This window comes from Nicotiana sylvestris, chromosome 6, assembly GCF_000393655.2.
Source record: "Nicotiana sylvestris chromosome 6, ASM39365v2, whole genome shotgun sequence".
NCBI classification, from domain to species: domain Eukaryota; kingdom Viridiplantae; phylum Streptophyta; class Magnoliopsida; order Solanales; family Solanaceae; genus Nicotiana; species Nicotiana sylvestris.
This window is the reverse complement of record NC_091062.1, coordinates 175,576,450-175,587,227: the sequence shown is the minus strand read 5'-3', so window position 1 is coordinate 175,587,227 and position 10,778 is coordinate 175,576,450. Positions and strand designations below refer to the sequence as shown.

Genomic DNA, 10,778 nt, shown 5'->3' with positions numbered 1-10,778 from the left:
GTCTTTGCATCGCGAATTCGTGCCCGAAATTCCCAAATCTAGTCATAAACAATTCGATTCAGTCAATAAAAATTATAGGAATTAATTCTATATGAAATTCTACATTTTCCATTAAAAATCCGAAATTGCACTAAAATTTCGCCCGTGGGGCCCACGTCTCGGAACCCGACAAAAATTACGGAATATGAAACCTCATCCAACCACGAGTACAACCATACCAATTTTACTAAAATTCAACATCAACTCGACCCTCAAATCTTCAAATTAAACCAAGAGGGTTTTCAAAATTTTCCCAATTAGAAATCACCAATTAAATGCCAAAACTAGTAATAGATTCGGGTAATCTAACCAAAATTAAGTTAAGGACACTTACCCTATTGTTTTCTCTGAAAAACTCCCGAAAATCGCCTCTTCCTGAGCTCCAATTCGCTAAAAATGGAATTTTCAGAACTTAATGTTCTGTCCAGAAAAATTCCGGGTACTGTTCACGCGTTCACACTATTCACGACTGTTCACGGGGGTACTTCATGGGGTACCGTACACGGCACTGTTCATGGGATACTATACATGGTACTGTTCACGGGGTACTGTACATGATGCTGTAAAAAAAAGACAGCAGCTTCCCAAAGAGAATTTCAGCAGCTTTTTCTACCTGTTGACCTTCCGAAATCCACCCGAGGCCTTCGGGACTTCAACAAAATACACCAACAAGTCTTAAAATATGATACGGACTTAGACGAAACCTCAAATCGCATCAAATAATGCTAAAACCGTGAATCACATCCCCATTCAAACCTAATGAAACTAAGAACGTCCAACTTCTATATTCGATGCAAAAACCTATCAAATCAAGTCCGATTGACTTCAAATTTTGCACACAAGTCATAAATGACATAACAAAGCTATGAAAATTTTTAGAACTAGATTCCGACCCCGACATCAAAATGTCAACTCTCCGGTCAAACCTAAGAAATCTTTAACCTTAGATTTCTAGATTCCGTTAAATGGCGATAGTTTGATCTAGGGACCTCCAAATTCGCTTTCGGGCATATGACCAAGTCCCAATTCACGATACAGAACAACCGGAATGGTCAAAACTTTTATCCGTGTTCGTTTGCTCAAAATGTTGACCGAAGTCAACTCAATTGAGTTTTAAAGCTCTAGTTCATAATTTAATCCATTTTTCACATAAAAACCTTCCAGAAAATTATACGGGCTGTGCACGCAAGTCGAGAAATTATTGATACCGCTTTTCAAGGTCTTCAAAATACCGAGATGATTATTTAATTTAAAGATGACATTTTGGGTCATCAGAGGATAGATTTGAGTAATGATTGTAAATGTTGTCCTCAGGGTATGAAACCCTGAATTTCACATTGTTGTGCTATATTGAGGTGACACACACGCTAGATGACGAGCGTGGGGTCGTGTACCGTCGGGGATTATGACTTAGTCCATCCCGAATGACTGTTTTACCGCGTATTTGATTAAAGCTATTTGATATCATCATGTTTTGGGATGAATGCCATATTTGGGCATTGTGCCAACTATTTGGACCCTTATGAAATTTTTACTGATATTTTCTCACTGTTTTGACTTTATACTTGTACCTAGTCATGCTATATTCTACTATTTTGATAACTCAGCCATATTTACTTTGTTATAACACATTAAATGATATTTTTAAATGATAATTTGGGCTGAGCATCATGTTTTAATGTTGCCCGAGTGGCTTATGAGATTCTGACTGAGTAAGACCGAGGGCCAGTGTTGTGAGGATACATTGATTTATAATTATGAGACCGAGGGCCTAAGATTGTACGCCACGAGGTGACTTGTTGATATAAGGCCGAGAGCCTACTGATTATGCCACGAGATGACTTGATATTGCGCTTTGGTCGTAAGGGGTCCCTCATGGAGTCTGTACACTCCCAGTGAGCACGAGTACCCATTGTGATATGAGATATAGCCCGATGGGCTGGTGTTGTTCCATGATATTGCCCGAGGGGCGGATTTTTATGTGTTTATCTGTTCTAGTTGCTCTTCATTTAATTGTTTAACTGTTAAAAATGTTATTTTAAGGAAGTTTCTTCTGAACTAAGTGTTTTTACATGTTTTCACTGTTTCATCGCTTTTACTGGTTTTATTATTACTTATTGAGTTGGAATCCTCTTTTTATTCCCTGCACCCCATGTGCAGATTCAGGCGCTTTAGGTCCTACTTGACTGGGTACATATTATCCTCTCCAAACCCCACTGATGAGATTGCTCTGGGCTTTTTTGTTGGTGTCTTTAGAAAAAGAAAGAGGGGGGGGCGAGGATATTATATTAAATTGTTCTGCTAGCTAGTTAGTCTCTTTTCGAAATATTTATGACTGATTACCAGATGACTACCTCTTAGGGCGACTGGATTTCAGCACGAGGCAGAGCGGTGATATTCTGATCAATGGTCACAAACAAAAACTTTCTTATGGAACATCTGTAAGATAACTAGCATTTAGCTAAATAGTTAATACTATCATTATTTAAGTTTTCTTTCTATTAATTAACGTCTCCTTAATCAATTGTTCCCTTGTGATGATTGTTAAGATTAGAATTCATCGTAATTTTTCCTATAAAACCAGGGTTGCGTAACTCAAGATGAAACGTTGATAGCAACACTAACGGTTAAAGAAGCAGTGTTATACTCAGCAGAACTTCAACTGCCAGATTCTATGACAAAAGCAGAGAAGAAAAGAATAGCAGAGAAGAGTATAAAGGAGATGAGGTTACAAGATGCGACGAACACAAGAATTGGAGGAATTAGTGGAGGAGAAAAGAAGTGATTAAGCATTTGCATGGAGATTCTAATGCGACCAAAACTTCCTTTCCTTGACGAACCAAGCAGTGGCCTTGACAGTGCTGCATCTTATTATGTGATGAGCAGAATTTCACGTCAAAGATTTGAAAAAACCATTATTGCATCCATACATCAACCTAGTGTTGAAGTTTTTAACCTCTTTCAAAACTTGTGCCTTTTGTCCTCAGGATTAATGGTATATATTTGTCCAACTAGTGCAGCAATTGAGGTAAAATGCAAGCTCTAAATATATATATATATATATATATATATATATATATATATATACACGCACACACTCCCTATATCTCTTATTCCTAGGAGATCTTCCTCCACTAGCATATTTTTTCGAAAAACTCTATTTATTCTGGTGTGGATTGGCAGACATGCTTATATTTCTTGGTTTTAACAGGGCTCCTTACAATCGTAATTTCTACCTACTATTATCTACAAATAATAAGGTTATTAATAACCGGATAAAACCAAGAAATAACCTCTCACGTGCAAAATTATAGAAGATCTCCTTTAAGATCAAACAATTCCATCTAATTGAGTATAATTATATGTGTGATAGCATTTATAATCAGGGGCGAACCTATGCTATATTGAGATGGGTCACGGCACCCGTAAAGTTTAGAAAATTTTTTATGTATATATGTATATGTTCTTAAAAATTAGTAATATATTAGTAGTGGGCACTCTATATACAAAGTAGATTTTAGTTCAATCTAAAGTGCACCCGTGACCTTTAAATCCTGAGTTCGCCTTTGTCTACAACACTAGGAATATCAATGAACCCGATTATTGCATGATAGCCTTTTTTAGCTTCTAGGGTCTATTTCTTAGTTCAAGATCCATTTTACTAACTGAATCAAAGAATTAGTAGATCTGTCCCTATATATATAATTGTTCGGCTTTTAATCTCTCTTTTTATTTTCTTTTATGATAGTTTTTTGCATCAAATGGTATTCCTTGGCCGCCTCTTTAAAATCCGCCGGACCATTTTCTGAAAACAATAAACAAAGACTTTGATGAGGTAAGTCAAATGTATACACTTCCCTTTTCTAAGAGAGAGGGCAACGTTTGCTTTTTATTGAATGTCTTGCCTTCTGTTCATAAATAATTATAGGATATTGAGCAAGGCTCATCAGCTGGAAGAAAACCTACCGAAGAAGTAGTGGATCTTCTCATAAATTCATTTGAGAGCTATTATAAAGTTCAGAATCATGTTGTAGAAATATGTCAACGGGTAAGGAAAAAAACCCTAAAGGGTTGCTTGTTTGGAATGAGAAAAAACTCTATAACATTCATTAGTATATTATTTTCAGGGTGGTGAAGTATTGGAAAAAAGAAGCCATGCCAATTTTACTACACAATGCCTAGTGTTGACAAGGAGGTCAGCTGTGAACATGTTTCGCGATCTTGGCTACTATTGGATGCGATTAGCTACTTATTTCGCCCTTGCTTAAGGTATTGACTCCATCTACTATCATGTTGACACGAGCTATCGTTCAATCGAGGTCAGGATATAGAATCTTCTGACGAAATTTTAGAAATTTCTTAGTTAATTCTCAAAGTATGTCAATACAATAAACTTAGTAATTGTCACATAGTTTTATGAATCGTAACTTGGTTTTAAAAATTAATTTTTTGGAAAGAGGTTTTATGGTGGCTTTCATTGTTTCATTTATGACATTTAATGGATTTCCTTCATTTGTGGAGGACATGAAGGTATATCTATATCTTTTTTTTTCATATGACATAACTAACGAATTCTACATTTTATTTTGTATCATGACTAATTAATTTTAACTACTTCAATAAAAATTGCAGGTATTTCAACGAGAAAATTTGAACAGGCACTATGGATGTTTTGCTTTTGTAATAAGCAACACACTTTCTTCTATACCATACTTGATATTAAATTCATTGGTTCCAGGTGCCATTGCCTATTTCATTACTGGATTTCAAAGTGGATTTGTCCATTTCAGCTACTTTACTCTGATCCTCTTCACTTGTATGATGATAGTCGAAACCCTAACGATGAACGTTGCGGCAATCGGACCTAATTTCCTCACTGGCATTGTAATAGGTGCAGCAATAGAAGGATTGATGATTTTAACAGGTGATTTTTTTCAATTACCTGATAAATTGCCTAAACCTATTTGGAAGTACCCATTATACTACATTTCCTTTCAAAAGTATGCTTACCAAGGTATGTTTAAGAATGAATTTGAAGGGTTAAACTTTACGGATTATCTGAATGGAAATAATCAGACAATGAGTGGAGAAGATGTCTTAAGAGATAGATGGCAAGTAGAAATAACATACTCAAAATGGATAGACCTTGCCATTTTGGTAGGAACGTTAATTTTGTATCGTTTGATGTTCTTTCTGATTATCAAGACAAAGGAAAAGGTCATGCATGTAGTCAAAAGATCCATATCAGATCTATCAAACCAAAATAGACAAATCATGACCAAGTCCGTAGCTGCCTCACCTTTCCATGGACTCACTTCTTCTAGTGAAATTCCTACCAACAAAGTATAAGATGTAATTCGCTCAGTTCCTTGCGATTTAATGATTTGACCATTTCTCAATTTGTGCATGTTTAGAGGTGGATCTATGATTTTAAGGTAGTGGGTGCCATAATTTTTTTTTAATGTATACCTTGTAATAACTAATATAGAGTTTGTTCGGAATGTTTATTTGGTTCATTTTTTTCCGTTTATTCGGGCAATTTAATATGCTTTTTAATTATGAAATATTACATCTCTTTCTCAAATCCTGCTTGTGGGATTTTATTGGGTATGTTGTTGTTGTGTGAAAATTACGTCTCTGACATCAAGAAACAAATGTAATTGGCATTTTAAAAAGGAAATCACGACTTTATTATTATTAACAATATAAGTAAAATCAATATTTTCACTAGGGAACTACATCCTTTTTTGTATGCTACAAATAAATTTGTACAAATAAAATAATATATTCAATTAGGACATTACACCAATCAGAATAAGAAAAATAAAAAATATATCTTCAATAGATAAGTTATACACAGGAGAACATGCCATTAGCATCGGAATTTAGTTTGGGACTTCAGTTCCCTAGCTAATATACGCCTTTAGCTAGGGATGTAGCTAGAGAAGTCCTATTTCCTTGCAAATTTTTTCGATCAAAAATTTAGTCACAATATAGCTAGGAATTAGCTAAGGACTATTCCTTGCTAAATGGTAGCTACAGATCTTTCCTAGCCAAATTTATAGCTAAATAACATATTTTGAACACGGTAACTCAAATGTATCGTAGTAGAATCAAAACATAAACCCAAAATGTTCAAATTGGGGGCATGGAGGGATAGGCAGGTTAACCCAAATTGGGGCCATTTATGTTTCTTCTTCTGGTGTAATGTCAGGAGAAAAATTTAAAGATCCTTATGTGAAATCCCCCCATTTGCATCATAATCTTAAATGTCACTACTTATGATCAACTTCATAATTAAAATTAATAAAAATATGCCTTGAATAAATTCGAAACGAACATTCACCAGAAATTGAACTCGACTTATTTCAATTCTTGGCTCATCAACTATTTCTCCAGCCATTAACTCTTAGATCTTGTTGGCGCAGGATATTAAATCTTACTCATGTCTTCCTCTTGCCATAGTTCACTAAACAAGCTTACAAAATTAAAAATGACATAATATCTTAATTGAACTAGGCTCCAACAGAAAACAAGCTTGCACACTAAATATTTGGTAACAATATATAAGATGTATTGCTAAAGTTACAATTAATGTTTCAACAATGTAACCAACAAAATATAAAATAAAAATGATAAGAAACAAGTCAAGCCTGTGAATCTAAGACTAAATTGTCATTGGCAGGCATGAACCTTAAGCCTTTGTCCTATGAAGCAAGAAACTTTGTTGCTTTCTTTTTATATACTGAAATCATCAGAAGCTACACCAAAAAAGATATTTTCTCAATAAAGCAAAAATAAGCATAGAAGCATGTTGTTTCTGTTAGCATAAAGAAGATAATTGATTTTGTCTATGTTGTATGCTTATTGTTTGCCTTATTATTATGATGCACTACGATATGCTATCGTGGTTCTTTTCTTCTATCCCAAGAATATATCCACATGACTAGTGTTAAAGTTATTGTTCAAGGACATAATTATGGTAGAATATCACAAGCACCTTTTATCTTACCCTGCTATTTTTTGTCTATGAATTGTAAGAAAAGCTTCTAAGATTTTGTACATTCTAAACTTGAGAAACAAACAACAACTCTATAGCACCTCTTCTTGTGCACATCAAGAAAATAACAGTGATAAGATATTAAGATGACCATCTGTATTTAAATGAACACTTTTTACATTTTTTTATTATTTACTTAGTCAATTAGAGAAGTTTATTTCTCCATTGTCCATTTCTTTCATTACAGAACAATCTGACTGTCTTCACAAAATTTTTAACTATTTGGTAACTCTTTATTCTATGTAATAATTAATTACTATAATTTTTTCAGAATATATTTACAAAAATTATTAAAGAGAAGGTAGGTTAGACTTCAACATCAAGGAATGAAGAAGATTTTGAAATAGATGATGCAGAGATGGAAATAAACATGGAAACAAATGGAGATGAGGAAAGAGAATATACTAGCAAAGGAACTGTTTTCTTTTGTTGAAAACTATACCAGATGAGCAACTACTCAAAACTTGGATTGAAACAGTTGGAGGGGCGAAAAAGGAAGAATATATGGTCTTGGTCCCAAAAATTATCTTCTGGCAGACTCATTCGACACTAATTATGTATCCTGTGTGCTCAAAATCCTCCAAATATTCCTATCCAACAAGTTTTTAAAACATCCGAATTTCACCAACTTCTTGATAGTGCACTGGAGCAACGGATGGAGAACATGCTGGCACGAATGCAAGCGGATATTCGGGAGGATATGCAAAAAGAAATAAAAGTTGCGGCTTGTGTGGTCGTGTGTGGGATGCTTGTTTTAACTTCTCAACCACCACCAAATGGACCTGGTTGTCCCCCAAACATATCTTAGAATAGTAGAATTTATATTATTAGTTATTTAACTTAAGATATATGTTATATATATATATATATATATATATATATATATATATATATATATATATATATATATATATTGCAACATTAATAGATTTAATTACTTATTTCATCTTATGTAGAAAATTATATTTGTATTTCAGTATATATAAGATAGGAATTATTCATAGCTGGATTTAGCCTGAAGAAAATATCCCAAGCCAAACCAAATATAGGCTAATGTTACGTCCTTAGTCATTAAATAAGTATACGTGCGACAATTGATAATTTACTCACGATCTTGTACAACTTATTCACGATCTTCCTATGCCAAGTCAGTCTAAATTACTACACTCAAGATCATTAAAGGAATTGTAGATAAGAAAGGCAAGAGAAATTTGCCAAATGAAGTTTTTTATCATAGAAAACTTAATTGTTTTGCTTGATGAGTTACAAATGAATATCCCCTTTTTATACTAGTCTCCTAGGACTAGTATGTAAATATTAATTATTATACAAGTTGTTATGACCCAAGTTCGCCCTCCGTGAACTGTCATGACGGCACCTAGTCTCTACGACTAGGTAAGCCTAACAAATTGTGGAAAAGAAATCAACAAAATAAAACTAGCCAAGACTGTAGAAAAAAATATCAAAATGAAGCATTTAAGATTCCGCTCGGCATATACAATACAATTCTGGAAAGAAATTTTCCAAAACCCGAAATCTCATGAAATGACAAGCTTTTGAATGTCTACAAGTATCTAACTCCAGAATGTCAAAACAAAAGTAAGTACAGAAGGGCTAATACTTTAAGAAAGAATAGAAAGGGACTCCTCGGTCTGCGGACGCGACAAATATACCTCGAAGTCTCTGGAGAATCGCCTCGCCTCAAGGGTAGTAGGGCTGAGTCGAAGTACCTGGATCTGCACATGAAAAAAATGCGCAAAAAGGGCATGAGTACACCATAGTGGTACTCAGTAAGTGCCAAGCCTAACCTCAATCGGGTAGTGATGAGGAAAGTGAGGGACCTACTGAGTTTATATGAAAAACAAGATATAACAGTATAGAATAAGACATTATAATTAAGTACAACAGTAAGAAATAACACAGGATAGTAAGAAACAATAGCAACTACAACAGAGACAAAATAATCACAGAAGGAATATAGCTCAATACAGAGGTAACAATCGGGGATTACCCAGGATACCGTCCTGTAGTCCCAAATATAAATATCCAGTGAATCTCCCGAGTGTCGTCCTGCAGTCCAACTCATATTGGTGGGGATCTCCCGAAATACAAATCTGGAGTCCCATATATAGATACTCAATACTAGGGGAATCTACCGGAATACCGATCCATAGTCCCAAAGTAAACAAGCAGGGGGATCTCCCGGGATACAGTCCCGTAGTCCCAAAGTAAACACACAGCAGCATGAAGAATATTACATTCAATCTAAATTTCACACTAGGGTAAAACAAGTATTCCTAACCTAGCATGCTGCACTGAATTCAAATAAGGTAGTTTGAGCACGTAAAGCAATTAAATCAATTAGGCATGCTTCCCTAAGCTAACAGTAGGCTAAAATTGAAAGTAGTGTAAGCAGGGAAAGAAACACAGTTATAATTACTTAATGAAAATAGGATTTTCAACAATTAGCACAAGTACGCACTCGTCACCTCACGTACAAGGTATTTCATATATCAACAATACCAAAATTCTAAGGGGAGTTTCCCCCACGCAAGGTTAGGCAAGCCACTTACCTCGAACCCGCTCAATCAACTCAACACCACGTTCTTTCCACGAGTATCCGACTTCAAATGGTCCAAATCTATTCAAAGTAATTGCATAATATAAATATAACTTCAAGTAACTAATTCAACTAATTAATTCTAAGCTAATACGCGAAATTAGGATAAATGACAAAAATGCCCTCCGGGCCCACATCTCGGAATCGGGTAAAATTTACGAATTCGGAATCCTCACACGCTCATGAGTTCAGTCATACCAAAAGTACCAAAATCGGACCTCAAATGACCCCTCAAATCACTACTCAAAGCTCTCCAATTACCTAAGCCCTAACCCCCAATTTACCACTGATTTTCCTTCAAATTTCATGCTTACAATGATTAAAATCACCATAATAACGAGTTTAGGTTCCAAGAATCTTACCTCCTCGAAGATCCCTTGAATTCCCTCTCAAATACCTCCTAAAAAGCTCAAATCCCAGATGATAATGGTGAAAGAATGGGCAAAAGTCGTGACTGGGACGTTATATAGGTTCTGGCCCAGGGTTTCCGCACTTGCGACCGTTTCCTCGCACCTGCGGACCTGCACATGTGGTCCCAGGTGCGCATCTGCAAAATTCCACTTAAAGGACAGGGTCGCACCTATGCTTCTTCTACCGTATCTATGGTCTCGCAGGTGCGCTCAACCTATTGCACCTGCAGATTCTGGTCTCCAAGTGCCTGGCCGCATTTGCGGCTCGCCAATCGCTTCTGCGATCACGCACCTGCGGTCCCCTAACCGTAGGTGCGGTTATGACAGATCTTTGGCAACTTTCACATTTCTCCTAAGTCCAATTCTACCTTCGTTAAGCACCAGAAACTCACCCGAGGCCCCCGGGACCTCAACCAAATATACCAACCAATCCTAAAATGTCAAACGAACTTATTCCAACCCTCGAATCACATCAAACAATGCTAAAACCACAAATCACTCTCCAATCCAAGCCTAAGGATTTCTAAAACTTCCAAATTCCATTTTCGATCAAAAAGTCTATCAAACCTCGTCCGAATGACTTGAAATTTTGCATACACGTCTCATTCTACACTACGGAGCTACTCCAACTCTCGTAATTCCATTCTGA

The 10,778-nt window shown here is 35.7% G+C and overlaps 1 pseudogene; it reads left to right on the top strand.

Annotated features, from left to right (window-relative positions):
• Positions 1-435: 435 nt before the first annotated feature.
• LOC138871722 (ABC transporter G family member 1-like) lies at positions 436-5,388 on the top strand (annotated as a pseudogene).
• Positions 5,389-10,778: the final 5,390 nt, after the last annotated feature.